Source organism: Triticum aestivum, chromosome 7A (assembly GCF_018294505.1).
Source record: "Triticum aestivum cultivar Chinese Spring chromosome 7A, IWGSC CS RefSeq v2.1, whole genome shotgun sequence".
NCBI classification, from domain to species: domain Eukaryota; kingdom Viridiplantae; phylum Streptophyta; class Magnoliopsida; order Poales; family Poaceae; genus Triticum; species Triticum aestivum.
In genome coordinates this window covers 583,404,375-583,430,357 of record NC_057812.1, presented here as the reverse complement: position 1 = coordinate 583,430,357, position 25,983 = coordinate 583,404,375, and the positions used below count along the sequence as shown (strand labels likewise).

Sequence of the window (25,983 nt, the reverse complement as noted above, 5' to 3'; positions counted from 1 at the left end):
TGATAGTGATCATGAAACTTCAGATCAAGTCACTACCAAACCTCGTGGGATGACAAGGATGCGTACTACTTCAGAGTAGTACGTAAACCTGTCTTGGAAGTCATGTTGCTAGACAACAATGAACCTACGAGCTATGGAGAAGCGATGGTGGGCCCGGATTCCGATAAATGGCTCGAGGCCATATAATCCGAGAGAGGATCCATGTATGAAAACAAAGTGTAGACTTTGGAAGAACTACTTGATGGTCGTGAGGCTGTTGAGTACAGATGGATTTTAAAAGGAAGACAGACAATGATGGTAAATGTCACCATTAAGAAAGCTTGACTTGTCGTTAAGATGTTTTCTGACAAGTTCAAGGAGTTGACTGCGATGAGACTTTCTCACTCGTAGCGATGCTAAGAGTCTATTGGAATTATATTAGCGATTACTACATTATTTATGAAATCTTGCAGATAGGATGTCAAAACACTGTTTCCTCGACGATTTTCTTGAGGAAAGGTTGTATGTGATACAACCAGAAGGTTTTTTCAATCCTGAAAGATGCTAATAAGTACGCAAAGCTCCAGCAATCCTTCTAAGGACTGGAGTATGCATCTCGGAGTTGGAATGTATGCTTTGATGAGATGATCAAAGATTTTGGGTTTATACAAGGTTTATGAGAAACTTGTATTTCCAAAGAAGTGAGTGGGAGCACTATAGAATTTCTGATAAGTATATGTTGTTGACATATTGTTGATCAGAAATGACGTAGAATTTCTGGAAAGCATATAGGATTATTTGGAAAGTGTTTTTCAATGGAAAGCCTGGATTAAGCTACTTGAGCATTGAGCATCAAGATCTATAAGGATAGATCAAAACACTTAATGGTACTTTCAAATGAGCACATACCTTGACATGATCTTGAAGGTGTTCAAGATGGATCAGTCAAAGAAGGAGTTCTTGCCTGAGTTGTAAGGTACGAAGTTAAGACTTAAAGCTCGACCACGGTAGAATAGAGAGAAAGGACGAAGGTCGTCCCGTATGCTTAAGACATAGGCTCTACAGTATGCTATGCTGTGTACCGCACCTGAAATGTGCCTTGCCATGAGTCAGTCAAGGGGTACAAGAGTGATCCAAGAATGGATCACAGGACAGCGGTCAAAGTTATCCTTAGTAACTAGTGGACTAAGGAATTTTCTCGATTATGGAGGTGGTAAAAGAGTTCGTCGTAAAGGGTTACGCCGATGCAAACTTTGACACTAATCCAGATTATTCTGAGTAGTAAACTGGATTCGTATAGTAGAACAGTTATTTGGAATAGCTCCAAATAGAGCGTGGTAGCTGCATCTAGGAGATGACATAGAGATTTGTAAAGCACACACGGATCTGAAAGGTTCAGACCTGTTGACTATAACCTCTCTCACAAGCATAACATGATCAAACCCAGAACTTATCGAGTGTTAATCACATGGTAAATGTGAACTAGATTATTGACTCTAGTAAACTCTTTGGGTGTTAGTCACATGGGGATGTGACCTTGAGTGTTAATCACATATCGATGTGAACTAGATTATTGACTCTAGTGCAAGTGGGAGACTGTTGGAAATATGCCCTAGAGGCAATAATAAATTGGTTATTATTATATTTCCTTGTTCATGATAATCGTTTATTATCCATGCTAGAATTGTATTGGTAGGAAACTCAGATACATGTGTGGATACATAGACAACACCATGTCCCTAGTAAGCCTCTAGTTGACTAGCTCGTTGATCAATAGATGGTTATGGTTTCCTGACCATGGACATTGGATGTCGTTGATAACGGGATCACATCATTAGGAGAATGATGTGATGGACAAGACCCAATCCTAAGCATAGCACTAGATCGTGTAGTTCGTATGCTAAAGCTTTTCTAATGTCAAGTATCATTTCCTTAGACCATGAGATTGTGCAACTCCCGGATACCGTAGGAGTGCTTTGGGTGTGCCAAATGTCACAACGTAACTGGGTGGCTATAAAGGTACACTACGGGTATCTCCGAAAGTGTCTGTTGGGTTGGCACGAATCGAGACTGGGATTTGTCACTCCGTGTGACGGAGAGGTATCTCTGGGCCCACTCGGTAGGACATCATCATAATGTGCACAATGTGATCAAGGAGTTGATCACGGGATGATGTGTTACGGAACGAGTAAAGAGACTTGCCGGTAACGAGATTGAACAAGGTATCGGGATACCGACGATCGAATCTCGGGCAAGTATCGTACCGATAGACAAAGGGAATTGTATACGGGATTGATTAAGTCCTTGACATCGTGGTTCATTCGATGAGATCATCGTGGAACATGTGGGAGCCAACATGGGTATCCAGATCCCGCTGTTGGTTATTGACCGGAGAACGTCTCGGTCATGTCTGCATGTCTCCCGAACCCGTAGGGTCTACACACTTAAGGTTCGATGACGCTAGGGTTATAAAGGAAGTTTGTATGTGGTTACCGAATGTTGTTCGGAGTCCTGGATGAGATCCCGGACGTCATGAGGAGTTCCGGAATGGTCCGGAGGTAAAGATTTATATATGGGAAGTCCTGTTTTGGTCACCGGACAAGTTTCGGGGTCACCGATATTGTACCGGGACCACCGGAAGGGTCCCGGGGGTCCACCGGGTGGGGCCACCTGCCCCGGGGGGGGGGGGCACATGGACTGTAGGGGTGTGCGCCTTGGCCTATATGGGCCAAGGGCACCAGCCCCAAGAGGCCCATGCGCCAAGGGATAAGGAAAGGAAGAGTCCTAAAAGGGGAAGACACCTCCGAGGTGCCTTGGGGAGGAGGGACTCCTCCCTAGCCGCACCCTTCCTTGGAGGAAGGGCCAAGGCTGCTCCTCCCCCCTCTCCCTTGCCCCTATATATATGTGGGGGGTGGGAGGGCAACCATACCAATGTTCTGCTGCAGCCCTCCCCTTCTCCCTAGTCCTTCTCCTCTCCCGTGGTGCTTGGCGAAGCCCTGCAGGATTGCCACGCTCCTCCACCACCACCATGCCGTTGTGCTGCTGCTGGATGGAGTCTTCCTCAACCTCTCCCTCTCTCCTTGCTGGATCAAGGCGTGGGAGACGTCACCGGGCTGTACGTGTGTTGAACGCGGAGGTGCCGTCCATTCGGCACTTGGTCATCGGTGATTTGGATCACGACGAGTACGACTCCATCAACCCCGTTCACTTGAACGCTTCCGCTTAGCGATCTACAAGGGTATGTAGATGCACTCTCCTTCCCCTCGTTGCTGGTCTCTCCATAGATAGATCTTGGTGACACGTAGGAAAATTTTGAATTTCTGCTACGTTCCCCAACATGCGATGCACCAGTATCGAAAAGAACGAGTGCAGTAAATGACTTAACCAAAAACTTACCGATTACTGCATCCGGCTGCTCTTCAACCTCCTCCATGTTAACGTGGTTCACCTGTCCCCTGTTGAAAGGGTTCGGCTTCTTCCCAGAGCTTCCATTGCCATTTTCATTCTGTGATTCAGGACATTCGTTGGCATAATGTCCGGTCTTCTGACATTTAAAGCAAGTGACTTGGCTCAGGTCTTTCTTGGCTGGGGTTGATGGGTTGGTGCGGTTCTGGCCATTGCTTCCTCCATTCCCATTACCAGTCTTGGGGCCACTGTGATTGTGCGAGCTACCTCCTCCATGGGTATGCTGGAAATGTCCTCCCGGTCTAGGGGTAAAACATGGCTTCTGCTGAGCTCCAGAATTGTACTTTCCTTGTCCATACTTCCTCTTGCGATTCTCAATTTGCTGCTGCTTCCCTTCAATCATAAGAGCACAATCTACCAACTCCTGGTAGTTGTTGAAAGTTTCTACCATCAACTGTATGCTCAACTCATCATTTAGTCCTTCCAGAAACTTCTCCTGCTTTGCTGCATCCGTAGCAACGTCATCTGGGGCATAACGTCCTAATTTACTAAGTCCTCCACATACTGGCCAACTGTCCGTCCTCCTTGGCGCAAGTTGCGAAACTCTCGCTTCTTCATGGCCATAGCTCCTGCTGAAACATGGGCAGTTCGAAAAGCCTGCTGAAACTGGTCCCACGTGACAGTGTCGACAGGGAAAGTGGCTGTGAAATTCTCCCATCATGATGCTGCGGGTCCTTCAAGATGATGTGCGGCAAACTTCACCTTTTCCGCATCCGTGCATCCTGTTGTGGTCAACTCTCTAGCTGTCTTGCGGAGCCAATCATCTGCTACTATCGGCTCGGTGCTACTGCAAAACACCGGCGGATTCAGCCTAAGAAAACAGGCTAAGTGATCAACAGGTGGTGGTGGTGGTGGTGGGTTGTTGTTGTTGTTCCCTTGATTCTGATTCTGGACTAGCAACTGCATCAATGTGTTCTGCTGCTGGATCAACTGGGTGAGCTCCGTTGGGAAGGTAAATCTGGGGTCACGTCTCGGAGGCATCTGAGGGTTTAGAAAAGATGAGATTTAAGAATAGAGGGGGTCTAAAGAGAAAACACTACCCATATGCACATGAGGCAAAAGAAAACAATTCACTTCATTCATTCAATCAAACAAGGGCATACAATCGATCTAACTATCGCAAAAGTGCTCGGACTATAATATTTACATGGTGGACTACTACTACTGATGAGGTGGTCTACTAGAAATATTCTTCGATTGCAGACTCCATGATATCTGCTCCAGCTTCATCAACGTAGTCATCATCGCTATCATCTGGATCCAAGTCGGTGTCGTCGATGATGATGTAGTCTTCCGGGCGAATCTCCTTGGGTTCTTCGTCTTCTTCTACTGGTGTAGGGTCTCCCATAAATATTCCGATCTTCTTGATCAGATCGTCATTCTTCTCCACTAATACTTCAATTTCTTCTTCATAATCTTCACGTGTAGCCTTGAGTTCTTCCTCCAGTTCCTTGATTCTTGTCTTTGCCTTCTTCAGGTCTATCATGTCGGCGCACATCTGGTTCTCCTAACGTCGAATGTGCTGGTTTAACTCCGGGATAAAAGCTGCAATTGATCTATCCTTTCTGGTGCTGATCATCTCCTAGTGCTCATCTCGGCGCCCACAAATCTGGTAGATAGTATCCTTGAGATCATTGCGGTAGACTTCTCCGATGCATCCCATGGCGATGTGAGCTGCCATGCTCTTTCCTAGACTCCAAGTTGGTGCATCAAAAGAAAACTCTATGGGCTCATTGACTGGCATGAACGTCCTTCCTGGAACTTGAACTTGAATCATCCAGCGCTCTTCTTCAGGTAAAGTGGTGTTGTAGGTGCCGGTGAAGCTTGGTACTCCTATGTTCAGATATCTAGTGACTTCCTTCAAATGACGCCCAAAGGGTGCATCTTCATCCGATTGAGTGAACTTATTCCTTGCATCCGCCATCCTAAAAGAGTAAAAAAGATGAGAAGTCAGAAAGATAAGAGAGTGAGTGGTGATCTAGGTCTTTAGCTTAGTGGTCGTGTCCTACAGTCAGCGTGTGCTCTAATACCATCTTGTCGCGACCAGACCTCAAACGGTCCAATCTCTGTGCTCCGGTGTCATCCCTGAATCAGTAATGCTGACACCACACAATACTTGAAGGATTTATAACAGAGTAGCAATCACACACTTATTACATCGAGTGCCTCAAAAGAGAACTTATTACAATAAATATGGCTTAAGGCCATCTAATAACGATAACAGCGGAAGGCTTGGAAGATAAGTGAGTCCATCAACTCCAACGGCATCACTGAGTATAGAACCACGGCCTAAAACTCCTTAATCGTCGTCTGAAAAGTCTGCAACATTAACGTTGCAGCCCGAAACGGGTCAGCACATGGAATATGCTGGCAATGTAACACATAGAGAGTAATGGAATGAAACATCTATTCTATATGCATATTTGGCTGGTGGAAAGCTCTATGGTTACAGTTTTACGTAAAGCCAATTTTTCCCTACTGCAAAGGAATAAATTTATTTAACTATCATGGTGGTTGTTAAACATTGAGAATGATTGACAGCATTCTCAATCCCAATTAAGCATCATCATTAAACAAACCCATCAAAATTAATTTTATAGTAACATGTTGAGATTCACATGATAATCCAGGTACTAGATACTCAAGATGTCCATGACCGAGGACACGGCTAATCATGATTAGTTTATACACTCTGCAGAGGTTTGCGCACTTTTCCCCACAAGACTCGATCTCCTCCGTTGAATTTCTCGCACTACATGGTGTTTGAGAAACGGATGACCGAGACATAGTCTTTCAGAAGTGCTAGCACCTTACGATGGGTAGACCTTACCACCTACATCCCCTACATCTGCTAGTCTACCACTGTAAGAGTTCACACGACTTAGTCAACTATGCTAGAGCCCATAATAGCTTGTGGCTGCACACGGAAGTTTCTAGCGTGAATAATCTCATGATCCCTTTGAGCCTGGGTGGCGGTCCAAAAGAAAACAGGCAATCCTGGAATACCCAGGTACCTCAATCCACCCAGATGTGTGTTTAAGTTGCCACCTTAAATAAACCATTAATTAACAATCTCACATCTGTCATGGATACACTCACCCAATCCACGTCTATTAGCATAGCATGGCATAATAAGCAAACGTAGAAGTAACTCCCAAAGGTTTGATAATAAACAGGTAATAGGTACTACCTCAACTACTTCCCAAACCCACAATTTAATTAGATCCTAATCATGCAATGTGTGAGGATTGATCTAATGCAATAAAACTGGGTAGTAGGAGGTATAATCAAAGTGTTACTTGCCTTGTTGATGATCCGCGAAACCTAGCGATTCGAAGTAGCAAGCGGCGCACTCCGGGTACTCTATCGCAAAAAACAAGCATACCATAAGTACTCAACTAATGCACGGGTAAAACTCAAATAAGAAATCTAACCAGAAAGTTCAACTTAAGAACTCCGGTTGGCAAAAAAATCAAATCAAACGAAGCAACGAAAAACAAACGGCAAAAGAAACAGGCTTCATTTACTATTCTGGATCTAAGGCAATTTTTACAGTGGTAAAAACTTGTTTGAGTTGGTTAAACGAAAAGAGGGTTTCGAGACGTAACTCCAAGCGCTTGAATCGCCTGATTCCGATAAACCAGCGAAAAGTTAGACTAAAACGAAAATCAGATCAGAAATTGCGATCAGAAAAATCACGGATTTAATCCGAGAAAAAGAAAAACGACGAACAGTTTAACGAACGGACGTTCATTAGCTGAATCTAAACGAAGAATGCGTTCATTAAAACGTACGAACAAGCGAACGCTCGCTAATTAGCCTAAACCGGAAAAAAACCGATCTAAAGAAAAAAACGAAACTAAAAAGACGACGAAAACCAATGGAAAAACCGAACGTTTTTTCTAATAAAAACGGCGGCGAGATCGAGGTAAACCTCGAGCGGCGGGTCCGGCGGGCGGCGGCGACGGCTCCGGCGACGGCGGCGGCGGCGCGGATCGGGCGCGGCTAGGGTTTGGGGCGCGGGCTGGGCTGGCTCGGGCCCCGGCCAGGCGGAGTCCTGGCCGGTTACGGCCGAGGGTCGGTTCTAACTTTTTTTTTAAAATACTTACGCTCGGAAAAAAACAAAAAAACTACTAAACGGACTCCGAAAATCCCAAAACAAATTTTCCCCGGCTTCTAAAATCAAGCCGCACCGGATGGACATTTATTTGGGGCCTAAATGCAATTTTGAAAAACGCGCATTTTTCCTAAATTTAAATAAAATAGCAAATAAAACCAAATAAAATCTTATTTGGTTTTTTTATTAAATCCCCAATATTTCTTTATTTTGGGAAAGTCATTTTATTCCCTCTCTCATAATTTTTATAATAGAAATAATTAAAGATAAAATAAATAAAATCAAATGATCCTATTTTCAAAATTTGAGACAACTCAAATATGAAAATAACGAAATCCCCAACTCTCTACGCGGGTCCTTGAGTTGCGTGAAATTTCTAGGATCAACCAAAATGCAATAAATATGATATGCAATGATGATCTAGTGTATAACATTTCAAATTGAAAATTTGGAATGTTACAAAAAGGGTGTTCATTGGATTTTTATTTGGCTTTTGCACTTTGGCTTAGAAGCAAAAAAACTTCTAAGTCAAAAGCCAAAGCCGAAAGCCCAACCAAAGACCCCTGATTAAGGAAAGATAAAACAGCCAATCATTTGGAGAGAGGAAGAACACAACCAATCTGCAAAGATGTGATTACAAGACAACCAAATACTCCATATTAGTGGCGGCCCAAATCCACCAAAGAATCACACCTGCGGTACACCGATGCAAGAGAGAACAACTTCCCTAGATCCAGGTACCATAACCCAATGGCACAGGCATCATTCGCCAACTTTAGTTACATTCGGGTCAATGAGATCATGTGCAGAATCAGCCAGATGAATTGCTGATGGAAATTGTAAATAAAATTGCCAAACGGTACGTACGAAGTTACTTAATCTAATAAGGACTTAAGAAATGTACTTCATTTGATTTTAGAGAGCCTGGAGAACATTTTTGGAGACCGGAGTAAATGTGTTGCTCTATCAACTTCCACAGAAACCAAATACAGAAGTTCCAGTCCTCTAGTAAATACAAAGTCTCCTAAAAAAGATAGATATATACGTGCATAAAAAGATGGCAGCTTGACAATACACATCTGTCAACACCGGGGGTGCGGTACTGTTGTCCAGTGTCAGAAAGCTTTCGTTTCTGACTTGTGTTATGCCACCCAAGAAAAGAAAACGGGTGAGAAAAGTGAGCGTCCACGGTGAAGCTAACGTCACCACAGAAAACGGGTGAGAAAAGTGAGCGTCCACGGTAAAGATACCGTCACCACGGTGCGCATGGACACTGCCGGTTCTGCCATCCCCTTCTCTCAACACTAATCCGCGCTTCTGAATCTGTGTGTGGTAAATCTGCAGCCATGTCTGCGCGTCGAGCTGAGAATTCCTCCAGATGTCTGAACAGATATTCCTCCAAATGAGCGCCTTGCCAACAACTGAACAGAAAATTTGCGTCGTAGATTGTGCCATCCTCTTTGGGTTGACCTTCATGCTGATCTTGTTCTTGGCCAGTAGAACCTGCAGAGGGACTGTTTGCCTAGACGAAGCCCAGCTGTTTCCAGTGTAATGTGCCTGCATCCCGAGCACCCCTCCTTCCATCAGCGATCGGTACAAAAAGGTACACAAGTTGTAGCATAATAAAGTTATGAACAATTGAACATAGTATAGGCTTTTTGGACTAAGAAGATCAAGTTTCTATCTATTGTGAATGTACAGCATATCAAATTTCAAAACCTTGCAATGGTCTTTCTGTATTCTTATTTTTAGACTTTACAGGAGACGCATGTTTAACAAGCTACAAATATCAGGTTTCATTTTCCATATGACCCCTCAAGTCGGGTTCCACTATCTCACTATATCGCCACCTACTGCTAACAGAGGCCAAATGAAATTTGTGTAGCTTCCAGTGAGCGAAGTAACGCCAAGAGGTACAGAAACGATAACCAAAGAGCATTACATGCTTACAGCATTATTAAGTTGGTTTCTTCTTTCTCTGCAATCAGGTTAGATTTTCTTTTGCAAGAAGAGATTAGTTTCAGAGTTCAACTCTTTGTTTGTAAAGGTATATTCAACTGAAGCGCTTCGGGATGAAGAGGGACAGATGGGCAGTTGCCATTCCTTCGCAACTTCGGGACTGACGGCTCAGCATGCTGCCAATGTTGCTGGCCACCCTGCGCAAGCTCTGGCGAGTGCTGCTTCCACTGTGCAAGCTCTGGTGCTGCCCGCTGCAACTGGCGCTGACCATGAGTTGGGGACAAATACATGTTTGAATGGAATATCCAAGGCCGATTCCCTTGCAGCTTGTGATCCCCTGAAGACCAGCAATGCACGAGATGATGGGCCGCTAGAAACCGAGAAGGGCCCGACCGGGCCTGAAATGATGCATGTGCTACAGGAGTGCACAGGCCAACCGCAAGATGGGCTGAGCCAGCCCACGACTCTGGAGGTGATGAATAATGAGGAGGTGCTTGCAGATCTTGACCAAATTTCCTCTTTCCTTGACTCCATCAGCGCTCCTGCCTCCTCTGCCCATCAACCGCTGCTGGACAAGGCTCCGCCGCAGCCCGTCGCACCTCCTCTCCTGATGCCACCTCACCCTCCTCCAACCACCTCCGTCGCTGGCTCTCAAAGGAGCAGTGGGCGGCTCGCGGCCAAGCCCACTAAGGGACTCAGCTCCATGGACAAGGCTCGACTGGTCCTAATGAAGAAGGAGGGAATACTAGTCGGGGACGGGCCACCCACTCCTGACGTGCTCCAGAAATATAAGGATCTGTACAAAGAAGAGCTCCCCCAACGCTTCATCGATGCTGTCACCGCGCTGGTGGAAGCGACTGCAAGGGGAAAGAACAAAGCACCGCTTTCCAGGATGGGGGCTGAAGGACAAGCTTTGGTTGTCTGAAGTTTGGTTCGATTCATCTAGTGTCCCAACTCTTTTTTATGTTAAGTCAATTTCCAAGTTGTAGCTCTCTGCAGTTAGTGTATTTGATTGTTCGTTCGCTGAATTCAGTTGTAATCTTGTTGTCAATGTACTGGGTTAGCAAGGGGTTGTACTGGTGGTCCTGGTCTGCTGGGACTGATTGCAGATTGAATAGGATGATGTTTGAGAGGATGTTGTGGTGTTCATCTCTGGTTGTGGGCTGGGCAGCGGCTTGGCAAAGAGTGTTATTTTGTTTATGGATTTAAAGATACTCACTTGGAACGTCAGGGGGCTGCACAACCCTGCAAAAAGAAGAAATGTTGCGAAGTTGATTGCTGAATTGAATTGTAACATAATTTGCCTGCAAGAGACAAAGCTGGAACAAGTTGACAGGGCATTGGTGTCTGAATTTGCTAGTGCTTGTTTCGCAGACAATTTCATATTCAAACCAGCCTGTGGTTCCAGAGGGGGTATTGTTATAGCTTGCTCTAGTGATTTCACCATTGCTCCAATGTTGGCAATCCCAGATGAGTTCTCCCTGTCGGCGACAATCATTGATAGATCGACCAACGCCTCTTGGTCGATCACTGGAGTGTATGGCCCGCAGATGGCTGTTGAAAAACGCAGATTCTTATCAGAATTAGCTGCTCTAAAACCTCGTATGCTGAATGAATGGCTAGTATTGGGAGATTTTAACCTTATTTGCAAGGCAGAGGAAAAGAGCAACTCTAACATTAACTTGGGGCTGATGGCACAATTCAGAAACACTATTGATTTGATGGAACTGAGAGATTTGCCTCTATCTGGTAAAAAATTCACTTGGTCTAATGAGCGAGCCGGCAGAACCTTGTCCAAGATCGATCGGGTGCTTATTTCCAATGATTGGAAACTTAGATATCCTCAGTATCAATTAAACCCGGCATCCTCGGCTATCTCGGATCACTCTCCCTTGTTACTAAAAAAGATGGATGCCAAGGTTTATAAGGGCTTCAGGTTCGAGGCATATTGGCTCAACATGCAAGGAATTGATTCTGTGGTATCGCAAAGTTGGAACAAGGCCCTGAGATCATCTGATCCAGTGAGAAGATTCCACATAAAGCTTTCCAGGACAGCTAAGGCTTTTAGGGCTTGGGACAAAGCTATCAAAGTTTCTTCTAATATTGCTTTCAATGTGGCCAATGAGGTCATTTTTCAACTGGACCTAGCTATGGAGGACCGAGAGCTATCTGAGGCAGAATGGGCTCTCCGAAGATTTCTTAAAGCCAGATTGCTGGGACTTGCGGCGCTGGAAAGGATTAGATAGCGTCAACGCTCCAGAATCACTACAATTAAAGCCAGTGATGCAAGCTCCAAATTATTTCACCTACGGGCGAATGGAAGAAGAAGAAAAAATCACATTCCTGTTCTGAGAGAGCCATAAGGGGATGTGTCTGATCATAGGCTGAAAGAAGGCATCCTTTTCAACCACTTCAAAAACCTGATAGGCACACCAATGAATGAGAGAAAAGTTATGAATTGGGATTTGTTCCAGCACCCTTCAGCTGATTTGCAACATCTGGAAACACAATTCAACGAAGATGAAATCAAAGCTGCCGTTTTTTATCTACATGATGAGAAGGCTCCGGGGCCAGACGGCTTCATTGGCAAATTTTTCAAACGCTTCTGGGACTTAATAAGGGAGGATCTGGTAGCCGCGGTGCAGCAACTATATTGCCTTAGGGGGGATAATTGGAAACTACTTAACTCTGCCCACATTGTCCTTCTGCCAAAGGTTACGGCTTCCATTCACGCCTCTGACTACAGACCTGTGAGTCTGCTGCACAGTTTTGCCAAGATTTTCTGCAAGCTACTTGCAAATCGGTTAGGCCCGGAGCTGCAACGACTAATATCCTGCACCCAAAGCGCATTCATCCGTGGAAGATCTATTCAGGATAACTTCCTCTATGTTAAGAATACCATCAGAGATGCACATAAGAGAAAGATTCCACTGGTGTTCCTGAAACTTGACTTTGCTAAGGCTTTTGATACAGTTAGTTGGCCATACCTGATTGATGTTATGAAGGCGTATGGTTTCGGGCAAAGATGGAGAGATATCATCAGTTTACTACTTGCTTCCTCGACCTCTCGGGTTCTGCTCAACGGGTCACCCGGGCCTGCTTTTGCACACAGAAAAGGATTTCGTCAAGGAGACCCGTTGTCACCAATGCTGTTTATCTTGGCAATGGATCCGCTCCTCAGAATTCTGGACAGTGCAACTGCTCAGGGTATTCTAACTCCGATGCCACGGAATGTTGCAAGAATGAGGGCCAGTCTTTATGCGGATGACGCAGCAATTTTTGCCTCTCCGGATTGCCGGCAGATTGAGGCCATTATCAGAATTCTTGATGTATTTGGGAGCATCTCGGGTCTTACTATCAACCCCAATAAATGTGTGATTTACCCCATTCAGTGTCAGCAAAGTAGTGTACAAAATCTGATAACCAACTTTGGAGGTTCAGTGGGTTCTTTTCCCTGCAAATACCTGGGACTACCTCTGTCCATGAGAAACTTGAGACGAACAGAGCTGCAACCTTTATTGGACAAGGGTAAATCCAGATTAGCTATCTGGAAAGGGAAGCTGATGAACAGAACGGGCAGACTAGATCTGATCAATTCGGCCCTCACAGCCACCATCACATATTTTCTCACTGCTTTCTCTCCCAATAGCTGGTTCACCAAGAAATTTGACAAGTTGAGAAGAAATTTTCTATGGAGCACAGAAGAGGAAGCACACGGAGGAAAGTGCCTTGTCAACTGGAAGCGAATCTGCGCGCCACTAAGCGTGGGTGGCCTGGGAATCAAGGAAATACACGCTTTTGGTCGGGCGCTAAGACTGCGATGGCCATGGTATGAATGGGACAATCTGGACAGGCCATGGAAAGGGACCCCGATTCCTTGCAATCAAACGGACCTGAATTTATTTGCGGCCTGCACTTCGATTTCGCTCGGAGATGGTAATCTGGTGAATTTTTGGAAGCATAGATGGTTACAGGGCCGAGCACGCAAGGAATTGGCCCCTGAACTATTCCAGATGGCTAGGTCCAAAAGACTTTCTGTTAATCAGGCCCTTAGTGGAGGTGCTTGGATGAGAGGCCTTCAGGTTATCAACTCTTCTGTTATGCTGGACTCCTTTATTGATCTCTGGACAAAAGTGCAGTCCATTTCGTTGCTGCCTACACCCGACAAGATTATGTGGAAGCTGACAGCCAATGGGGAGTACTCCACAAAATCGGCTTACCATGTGCAGTTCCTAACTCGCATTCCTCAACCACACCTTCAGAACGTGTGGAGAATCAGAGCGGAAAAGAAAGTCAAATTCTTCATCTGGTTACTCCTTCAAAATAGGCTCTGGACTGCTGATCGGTTGAATGCAAAGAATTGGGATCACACTGAGTTATGCGTTGGCTGTGATCAAATTTTGGAATCTGCACATCATTTGGTTCTCGAGTGCCCTTTTGCAAAACAGATTTGGCATGAGGCAAACCACACTTATCCACTAGCAGCCCAGGCTTCAATGAGCGCCACCTCTATTTCCTCCTGGTGGAACAAAGTGGCGAAGCTAAAGAAAAAAGGCCAACCGGTTGATGAGTGCACAGCGGCTGCATATATTGCTTGGAATATTTGGCTTGAGCGAAACAGAAGGATATTTAAGGCCATCAATCAATCCAGTTCGGCTGTACTCCTTAGAGCGAAAGATGAGTTGAGCCTCCTGATGGAGGCATGGGAGTAGTAGCTGATTGGGTAGCGGGGCTGTTAGCAGCACTAGGCTACCAATATTAGCTTTTTTGTTATTACGCTCTGATCTCGTTATGCCCCCCCTCTTATCTGGTTGTCGATCCTCTACTGGCAACACTGTACAGTTTTTCCCCCTACTATAATGAAAAAGGCAGAACACCTGCCAGTTCCGCTCAAAAAAAACTAAAACATAACCATCCGGTTATTTTCTTGTTTCATCTTGCGATTCCAAAAAAGAAGATATCTACTACTAGCACCTAACAGCAAAATGTGCCACTAGGCAGTAAGCATAACCATGCAATATATTAGCATTTTCTTATTAAATAAGATATAAAAGAGAAAACATGCAGTGCACCATTCTACGTAACTTGAATAAAAGATGTACATTGCTACTCAGCAAAATTTGCATCTCTTAAAGGTGCAGTTTAGCATGGTTAAAATGTCATGTTCATTGGATGCTCAAACCAAAATGGTCTGCATGACTGCACTTAGCTCACATCTTGATCTAGGTTTATCATAGCTAGTTCAAATACACAAAAATTTATGTCCAATGATCCATGACAACCAGAAGTATGCAAGCACAGCCGAGGTATGACATAAGAAGTGAAACAAAACATAATTTCCATCTAAGATCTATACAGTTTGAATTTTGTTTTCCTTAAGTTTGCTTATGCAGAAATAAGGCATCACCCAAAGAAAAGCATCTGTAAAATCAGATTCAGGATAATTAAAAGGACTACCTCCGAATATTAGTTACCAACAAGGTTCCCACTTGCATCCTGGAAGGGCAGCAAACTTGTTCCAGTCTGGACCTTCCTTTTGCTGAAACTGCTCCTCCAATGCTTGATTGCATTCAGAAAGGAAAAATGTTTCAAGTGATACAGGAAGACCACTCCGTGGCAGTGACATCAGCCGGGGGCACCGATCAATTGAGAGAACCCGAAGCGAATAAAAACCATCCATATCCGGAAGCCACAATAAATTAGAACAACCACTAATCGTCAGCCTCACAAGCGAAACAAGGTCACACAACTGTCGCAGAGATGATAGCCTATCACAAAATTTTACAATCAGCTCCTTCAGGGCTGTCTGGTGGCCTGCTTTAGACAGTCGCATAACTTGAGGGCACTTGGATAAATGTAGCTTTTGAAGAGATGGCATGTCATCTAAGTACGGTACAGATTCCAGAGCATAACATTCTTTAATTGTCATCTCTTCAAGGGACAACAGTGCTTCTGCTCCCTCAATGGATGATATCCAATCACATGTATGAATGTCCAACTGTTTCAGCATCGTCAAGTGGTGTAGGCTTACCGGTACACCCGGTATCTCAACAGTGTCACATTCGCTTAAGTGTAGTGCACCAAGCGACGAGAGATTCTTCAGTAACTTGTTGAAAGAGGATGGTTGCAGGTAGCACCCTTTTAACTTAAGGAATCGAAGTGATGAAGGAAGTACAGTGCTCCCATTCTCATTCCACAATGTAGCAATTACGGAGAAGCTTTCTGCCAGGTTGTTGCCACATATTTGCAACTGTTTAAGTGATTTCAGATTGTTAAACACGGTGATGGACGTGTCTACCAAACGCTCCACATAGATCCCCATATCTTGTACAAACTCTAGGTGATGAGCATGCAAGACATGGAAGGAACTTGATACAAGGCGACAAAATGATTTTGACAGATCAAGACTATCCCACCGTAACTTAACTTTGATTGTTTCCTTGTCAAGTATAGCTATATGTCTGAGTGTACGAGCATGGGTGGGATATGCTCTTAGCCGTGGACAACCAGCTACAGAGAGATGTCTGAGATTCTGCAAGACTTTGTCATTGTCCACAAGGCACCACTCCAATTTGGGTAGGCGTTCTAGTAGCAATGTTTCCAAAAAAGGGAATCCAGCATGGCCAAAAAACTCCTGACCGAGTGCTTTTAGTTTTTTCATTCGCCGCACTTCAAGAGTTCTGAGTAAGGGGAGATCCCCTAAAGGTGGAAGGACCTCCCATCTCTTACAATCTCGTAGACAGATCAATTTCAATCTTCTCAGCCAATCAGACTCTAACCAAGGAGACTTGACACCTGGGTACCCACTGATAGTTAGCTCGTGAAGATTGCGGTGCGGCTTTAACACATCAAGCACCTCAAAGCCCTTGTCAATATCATGAGCACCATCACATGATTCCCATTGTAGCTCCAACTTAGAGATGTGCTCCTTCAAGTCTAGATCAGACTTTGCAGCTTCCTCCCTGTTTTTTACATTCTCCAGAAACCTAACAGAAAGCTCTCCCCTGAACTTGTTGAGATCCTTCAGTTGGACCAAACTTTGCTCTTCCTTGTCAACGAGGAATTCTACTGAACCCTCAATGCACGGAAGCTGATGTATACCTGATAATGTGAGTGTAAGCCTTCTCTACATCGACATGCTCCAAGTTAATAAGCCTGCTAATGCTTTCAGGAAGACTGAAATAGCGTCCAGTAGCATTCCTGCTTGAATATTTCAGATGTTTTCTATTGTTTGAGCAAGATATCTTCACAGGATAACACGAATGATACTGCACAAACAAGGACTGTAGATGATTGAGTCTGGAGATTGTTGTGGGCAGTGGGTAATAAGTGCGTCGGATGGCTATATAACGCAGGTGCCTCAGATCACTGACAGCTTTTGGCAAGTTTCCAAAGCAGCATCCGGTTAAATCCAACACCCGGACACTCTTGAGTTTCTCGAGTATATCATGACTCAGATAGTCTTTGGAGCAGAACCAAGAATCATTCAGAACTATAAATGTCCTCAATCTTCCAAGACCATCATAGTTCACAAGATCTCCAAATTGTTCGGCAGACACAGACAAATGCCTAATATGATAAGGTAACACCCCAATGCTGCCATGGTCAATCCTAAAGCATTCGCCATGGGAAACATGAAGTGCGAGGTCATTCATTGAATCATGCATAGTGTAATATGTTTGATCACCGCAGCAGAGTTTTTGGAAAAATGACCGAACTAACAGATCATTGAAATAGCTCCTTCCAATATCTTCCAAGCTTCTACTGTTATATCCTTCTAGATGAACAAGGCCCTGAGCTATCCACATCCAGATTAATCTATTTGAATCAATACGGTAACCTTTTGGGAATAAACTACAATATACAAAGCACTGCTGGAGGTGTTCCGGCAAATTTTCATAACTGAAGTGTAAGGTTGTCAAAATATCATTTGGATTGAGGACATCTTTGTGAAGAACATCCTCCCACTCCGCATCACTGTATTTTCCATTTAAATGTCCTCCGATAACCTTTAGTGCTAGAGGTGAGCCTTTAAGTTTCTGAACAATTTGGTATCCTAACTGCTTCAACTCTGGATAACCTTCTGGCTTACTGCTGCCAAATGCACACCGTCTGAACAGTAACCAACTATCATCTCCTTCCAAACCTTGTAAAGTGAACAAGCTTCTAGAGTCCAGCATTTTTGCAACCAATTCTGTCCGGGTTGTCACTAGAACCTTACTTCCAGAGATTACAGAACTTTCCTTAATAGGAGCTATTATTTCCATCCACATTTGTTTGTTGATGTGTTCTCCATGTTTCTCATCGTACCACACATCATCCAACACTAAGAGAAACCTCTTCGAACGAAGTCTCCATTGAAGTTCTGACTGGAGCCGGCTGAAATTAAAATTGGCCAATTCAGCACTCTCACCATCAGTTGTGGATGCTATGATCTCTTTGATAACTCTAGTTTTGTCGAAGTTACCGGAAACACTAACCCACATTCTGACATCAAAAGAATCCACGATGCGCTCATCCTTATAGACCAGCTGAGCCAGAGTAGTCTTGCCGATCCCACCAACACCAAGCACCTCAGTCCTAAAGTTTTGCTCATTGTTCAGTGAACATTCATCAGATTTATACACGAGCTGACCCACGAGCTCCGGTATCTCCTTTTCTCGCCCAAAAATCACATCTTCATGCAAAAAGGACCCGGTGGTTCTTGTTGGGACATACCGAAGAGACTGAATGGGTTTATCGCTCTCCAGTGTCATCACTCGGACAAATATCTCTGCAGAAGTTCTAACTCTCTCCAAGCTTTTGAGAACCTTCCGCAGTTCTGACCTAAACTTGTCAACATTGACCAAACGCTTGCCAATAGAGAGGGAAGAGGTGGCTATGCGGCTGAGCAGGTCTTTTTGCGCCTTTTCTTTTAAAAGCATGTAATCAAATTCATCCAAGACATCATCTGCATCAGAGACTGCATCTTTCATTTGCTGCAACAACAGAATCTGATTTGTGTCCACTACACGTTGCCTTTCAGCTGCACTAACTACAATGAATATATCCATTAAAGTTGCCTTCAAATTATTGAGATCAGATACCATCTCAGATTTCCACTTATACTGGCTGGACAAATAGGACTGCACCAAAGAAACCATCCTTGTAATAACAGGAGATAGAACCCATCCTACAGCACTGGCTGCTGATAATGTAGCCATGTAATCAAGGAATGTTCCTGTACAACATAACATTTAAATCTTTGAAGTGATAAATAGATGAATATTGTAAAAGGACACATATTGTCTGACTACGATGTTAAATCATTTCAGCTTTGACATCAATGTTTTTTTTCCAGAGAAGTGCAAAGTTTTGTACTTTTTTTTCTCGAACCTAAGTGAGCTCATTTTGTATTGGAAGAAACCGCCAAGACAGTGAAGGTCTTACAGCTAAACCAAAACAACAAGAAAACGAGGAGCAGAAGGAAATAAAATGATAACAATGTACAAGAGCTTGGCCATGAATGTCTTTTTCATCAAAGAAAGAAAAATAAATGAACAACTAAGACCTAAAACAACACAAGCTCACTAGGATATCACTCTTTTTTCGCAAATATGCAAAGCTTGCGTATCTTTCATTGATAGAAGAATTTGAAAGGGGGGGTGGGGGGGTTACATGACACAACTATTAAGCTTCATGCACTAGCCAATGCAACCAAAAATCCAAACTGATGGAAAGGGCTAGGCAATCCACATATACACTTCAACACCACCTCTCACGTGTGACGCGGGAAGTCAACACATGGATAGACTCAGAGGTATGGCTCAAGAGGCCTATACGTAGACACAAAGTGGGGTATCAGCAATTTTTGGATAAATTGTGGAAGACATGACTTGAACTCAAGACCTTAGGCTCCGATACCATGTTAAGCTTCATGCACTAGCCACCGCAACCAAAAGTCTGAACTGATGGAAAGGGCTCGGATACAATTCAACAACAACCACAGATGGCATAAACATGGTACCTGAAGCACAGAGACATGGGATGCTCGGCCCAATAGAAGCTACAACATAGCGATAAACTGCCCTGACCAAGTGAAGCAACCCAAACCAAGACGAAGTCCCAGAACTCGGAATCCGGTACCAAACGAGCCATGAGCAGACAAGATGACACCTTCATGAAGGGGAATGACACCTTGACGTCATTGCCGTCCAATCCGAAGAATAGGACCTAGGGTTTCCCCCGGCGGTCAAACAGGGGCACGAAGAAAGGTTGTGGCAGTGCCTCCAGGAAGGGAACGGCACCTGCAGGTGTCGCCGCTGCCAGCATCAGCAGGCCGGGTAGGGATTACGCCCTGGACAAATGCTCCGTACACTATCGAGAATGGACAATTGCCAGCATCTCGGGGTTGCTCTGTACACTAAATCCATACACTATGGCTCTTTTGAAGGTAGAGGTGACTGTTACCGTGATTACTTTAGGAGATTGGTGTGTCTATTACTACACCTACTACACTCTTGTCTGACTGTACATGTGCTATTAGTATTGTGCGCAACCCTTTGAAGCATGAGCTCACCAAGCATATTGGTGTTGATGCTTCTTTTGTGTGCGTTGTTGTGCAGGACAAGGTTATTGCTCTTCAGTATGTGTCTTTCGAGTTACAGTTGGTCAAGTTCTTTACTAAGGCCGGACTAGAGCGGGGTGATTTTATCTCTCCAAACTCAGTATTGTGGATCCACCATGAGTTTGAGGCCAGGTGTTATGTTTCATGTATGGCATGTGTATTTTCCCTGGGGGGTTTTCGCGAGTACGCAAAGCTGTATTTTCCCTGTTGTATGAGGGGTTTCCTGCATCTCATAAAATACAAGTTGCATATTTCCTAACAGTTGTCATATTTCAATGAGTTGGAGAAGTATCCTACTGCTCCTAATAAAGAAAAAACGAGGGGGAAAAGAGCCCCTAGCAAAAATGGAAAAAGAAAACTACCGTGAACAGGGGAACCAAAATGTTCTTGAATGTTTCAGCTACAAGAGTACCAGAGAGCAAACCCAAAAAGGAAGAAGGCCAAAACTACAAGATATCAGGCCCAACCATTTTAGATTCAGGAACAAGTTCAAAGAGGGATTTGCCATGGTTATCCATCATGTGAAGAGGAAGGCTCATGTAAGCATCCGGTGCTAGCTTTGCTAAATTCTAGGCTTTAGTTAGTTTTTTCCTCATCTTGTAGATACAGAACTTTGTAAATTATTTAAAGCATATACAAATACAGTAGAGATACTGTTCTTTCAAAGATCAGAGAGCAAACCACAAGCCCAACGAGCTCCTGTTACTTGCATCTAAAGTTCTAAACGAACAGAGACTGCAAACCAAGCACAGAACCAAGCACAGCATACGCTAGCTAGTAAAAGTTTGAGAGAGTACCTGAGTAATCCGACACTCCGGCAGGTGGGATCAGAGATCTGAGCAAGGTGGTTTCTTGATTTTTTTGATCAAGCACGAAGAAGCCGTGTGGCGGACAAGACGACGAGTAGGAGGATGGCGAGCGAGGCAATTGGGGGCGAAGTTTGGTGGAAGGTGAGGAGGGGGAGGAGGAGGAGGCCTCACCCACCGAGCTTAATACGCATTAATGGCTCGAGACTGACCACGCGGAAACGAGACGACGGAGAATTCAGAGCAGAGGAAAAATCGGCGCCCAGCGGGCCACCACCCGAGGAAATCTGACGCGGGCGCCGTGAAGCCACACGATTCGGCGGTGCGCCATGGCGGCTTGGTGGAGCGCGGCGCGGCACCACGCGCACAGCGAAGCGGCGCGACAAACGAGAAAATCTGACGCGGCGTGCCTCGTGGATCGCGGCGCGGCACCCGCACGGCGACGCGGCGTGCCAAGCGAGCCCGACGACCGGGATTGCCTGCCCCATCCTTCCTGCCACCGCCAAAGCGTCTCGCATCGCTGCCGGCGAACTGGCTGGAGGCGGGTGCTAAAACTGTGGCCTGCACCTCAGCCCATCTGCGTCCTGGGAAGAAATAAGATTGGGCCTGGTAAACATGGGCCAAGGGCCTTCGAATGTGTCATTCTTATCTCCACCTCGAATTCACCTCAAAAAAAAATTCTCCAGCTCGAAAATGCTCCTGGTATGAACACTAAAAGATTGTCTCTTTCTCAAAAGAAAGTAAAAGATTGTCTAAAAAACGAACAGTGAAAAAAGGAAAAAAAGGAAAAATATTATGACATTTTTTAGCTGCGAACATCAGTTAGTTTTCTACCTACGTGCAAATTTTTAAAATGGAATATCATTTGCATCCGTCTGGGAAAAAGGAACAAAACCAGTGCTTCGAAATGCTTGCAAAAACTACCGTTTTGGAACATTGATTTTGTTTATTAATTTCTGTACAGAGCATTACAGAAGTTTTTTTGTCATGAAACTTTGCGCACAGCTGAAATACTTGACAATGTTTTTGACACAAAAATCAGTATTTTGAATATATTTTCTAGTTTTTTGTAACATATTATTCATCCCGATGCATATGCACCTGGGAGCAAAAAATCCAGGGTTTAGTGCTCCACCTCTTTCTCTCTCTCTCTTCTCTCTCACGCGTGCGCGCAGGAAGTGAGTGAGGAAGGGTGAACAATAAGGAAAAGGAGGAAATAGAGTAAATTTTTTGCTTTGATCTGAAAATACATAAAATTCACAACCCACTTGGATCTCTTATTAAGAACAAGACCGATGTCTTTAGTGGCATAATGGCATTACAATTATACTTAGTGATTCGGTTTCACTTTGGATTGACTATGCTTATCAAAATCCATTTGGACTTTCTATTCCTATGAACCAAATACCAGATTTTAAAAAATCCACTTATTTACACGTGTATTACTATCATCGTACAACATAAGTCTGTGATATCCTGCATGCTGGTGCGGAATTGGATATTTCTAAATGTATACTACATAATATAAATTCAATCCTTGAGGTTTTGAAGTATGTGAGAATTTTTTACATAAACACAAAAATAAAAAAAACTTAACAAACAATATAGCATGTGACCATAGTTAAAAATCCTAACCGGACCACCGTTCGTATCTGAACCGAAGGCACCCACAAAAAAAAGAATCTGAACCAAAGGCCTTGCTGGTTGAACCACTAGTCTGACAATTAAGTATGAGAATATTTAAAATCATTTGCGATACACTAATGCATGTTGCATGGTAGAAATGGTCTCATGTGACAATTAAATATGATGATATTTAATATGATTTTAAACTAATGGATGTTAGCATATCAACATAGTAGGAAATACAATGGTTATAATAATTTTGATGATATAAATACTTGCCTGTGCACTAAAATAGATAATTGATGGGTTTTTTGGTACCTATTTAATGGTTTCTAGCAAGGTTTGTCTACCAATTTATACTGTATCTGCTAACGAGTGTGTTGCGTACTTCTTTCCTTTCCCTCACGCCTGACGGCTAGGCCGAAGTTTTTCTCCCCTCCAAGCTCCACCAACCAGCCTGTGGATTCGTCTCCCCTCTGCATGCCGCTCCGGCTGATGGCGAAGTGTAAACCAAATCCAAGGAGGGGCGAGAAGAGTTAGTGAGATCAGACAAGCCAGGAGATCAATATTAGCAGATTAACAAGGTGCTTAGCATTAGAGGAGCTTATCCCTGGAATAATTCTCGTGGAGGGGGTGGGGGCAGGACCCAGGTTGGTCCCGCTGACGCTCCGCCAATGGCTCGACGACTGGCGGTGGGGAGGGAAATCCAGGTGCCTTGAAACTGACTAGTAATTTAGATTAGGGTTTGTTAGTCCTTGCAGGGCAGCGCTCGGGCGGATGGCGGCGCTTCATCTTCGAGTTGGTCTTCCAAGTTTCAATCCTCCTAGAATTCCTCCGAAACAACAGAGTCAACGGAGCTCAAGCGTAGATTCTTGCGGTCTCCTTGGGGCGGTAAGGTTAGGGTTTCTCGTTGTACATGCGCGACGTCAAGATTTGGTGTCAAACACTTCAAACCAATTCAAGGGTTCAACGATGACGATTGCGGCTCTAGGGCACTGGTACTTAGGGACATGTGCACCAAGATGGTTGTCATCGACAAGGTTAGACCGGCTCCGGTATGGGAGCAGCTATAGCGACGTGTTGGTGGCTCGTTCTGGGGACGGTAGTAGTCGTTCGGTTGTATAGGAATCTCGAGGCAATTTTTAATCACTACAAGAAATATGTCAACTTATGACCTTCTGTCAGTGACCCTCAAAGAATTGGTCATAAATTTATGACCATTTTAGACCAATTGGTCAAAAGCTGTCTGGGGGCTCTAAACCCTAAACCATAACGACCATTTTGGTCAGAAAGGTCATAATTTCATTAGAGGAAATGGTCGTAAAGCTAGTAGCACTGTCCACTGCCTCATGCGTAGCTGATAACGACCAATATAAAATGGTCACTACACTTGAGTTTGAATGAATTAGGATGATTAGGCAGCCACCTCAGCAACCTCGCTTATGTGTCACTGTCTAGGTGTCATTTTTGCTTGAGTTTTAATATTCAACAGATAGACGGGGCACACACTGACAGGCGGGACCCATTTGACAGGTGGGGCCGAGCGCTTAATTCGCCCAAAAAAGATGCACGAGGCGGGACTCGAACCCACGACCTCGCGCTTGCTTTGCTCGCATGCTACCGCTGGGCTAGAGAGGGACAGTTGCTCACATCTGGGAGTTTATCTATACATTATATAGAACTACGGCTCTCTCGTATCATTGACAAGTGGTACCTTCCGACCAGGTGGCATCGAACAGAGCAACACTGACAGGCGGGAACCATTTGACAGGTGGGTGAGCGAGCATTTAATTCCCTAAAAAAATGTGCGCTAGCGGGGACTCGAACCCACGACCTGGCGCTCGCTCGCTCGTTCGGTACCGCTGGGCTAGAGAGGGATTGTTGCTAATGTGTGGGTAATTTTCTATATACTATACAAAACCAGGGCTCTCTCGTATCAGTGACAAGTGGGGCCTTCCGACCAGGTGGCGGCGGGTGGCATCGAACAGAGCAACACTTAGCGTTTTTCTAGGTCTTCCGACCAGGTGGCGGCGGAAGCAACCAGCAAGGGTCGCTCGGACGAGGGCGGGGCCGGTGGGCGGCGGCCGGCGGCCGGCGGGTGGGGGCCGGCGGCCAAAGAAACCAGTAGGGGCCGCTCGCCTTGCCCATGACCTCGCTGCAGGTGACCTCGCCCACGGCCTCACGGTGGAAGCAACCAGCAGGGGCGGAGGCGGGGGCGTGGGCCTCGCCGCTCGTTTCGCCCACTTCGCTCGCGTCGCCCACGCATGGGGGACTCGCCGCCGCCGAGCATGGGGGAGTCGCCACCGCCGCAAGCAGACCTCGCCCACGTATGCACCCCTCTCCTTCCCCCCTCCTCTTCCCCCTCTCCTCTCTGTTGATGTCAATGATTTGATGTAGATTTGTTAGGAGAATCTTCAGAGTGATTTGATGTAGGTTTGTTGTAAGCTTGGAAAAATCTCTTGGAAATGTCATTGATCAATTTGGTAGAAATTGTGAAGAGAATTTCTGTTGATGAAATTATTAGGAGAATTGTTGTTGATGAAATTGTTAAGAATTCTTTTGGAATTCAGTCAATTGTTACTGGTAAATTATGTTGTCAGCAATCAATAGAACAGAGCTCGAGTTGGTCTTTCCCTGAAACAGGATCCTGGGGTTGATGTAGATTTGATGTTACACCTCTGAAATTTCAGCCTCAAATCCGTGAAAGGACCTGAATATTGATGTAGATTAGATGTAAACTAGGAAAACTCTCATTGATGTAGATTTGATGCAATCTTGGAAATGGCATTCATGTAAATTGACAGTGGTGTTATTGTTGGTGGTTTAACCAAAATAGTTCTTAGTGGCAACATATATTGTTATTGTTGGTTGTTTAACCACCTCTGTTTTTTGTGAACCATCATGTTTTAGTTAGCTTTTCTTTTCTCCCATGTGAAATCTGTATTTCCATTTGAACTACTTTTTTATTGCTCCCATGTGAAATCAGTAAACCATGTGAACTGGACTAAAGTAGTGAGGAATTGGAAATAGCTGAATGTTGTGCTTAGGCAGTTAGCATATAAACTTGGGTGCCTACCTTATTTTCTGGAATTTTAGCTTCCATTACTTCCATCCATTTTCATTAATTAATGTTGATGCACTTAGATTGATTTGCTAAGTTGCAACAATTTGTTGTCTTTGGCAGATGGACAGAAGCTGGATTAGAGAAGGAGTTAGAAAGTTTTCGAAAGAACATATGAAAGGAGTTGATGATTTCATGGCATTTGTTTGGGCAAATTTTGCCAACGATGCTCACATTCTTTGCCCATGTTGTGAATGCCTCAACCGTCCAAGAATGGCTCAAGGAAGAGTGGAAGATTATCTGCTTCTTAATGGGATATCCAGCACATATGATAGATGGATATATCATGGAGAACCTTTAGACA

The 25,983-nt window shown here is 44.5% G+C and overlaps 1 pseudogene; it reads right to left on the bottom strand.

Moving 5' to 3' along the window:
* Positions 1–8,511: 8,511 nt before the first annotated feature.
* LOC123153523 (putative disease resistance protein RGA1) lies at positions 8,512–21,420 on the bottom strand (annotated as a pseudogene).
* Between the last annotated feature and the right edge of the window lie 4,563 nt (positions 21,421–25,983).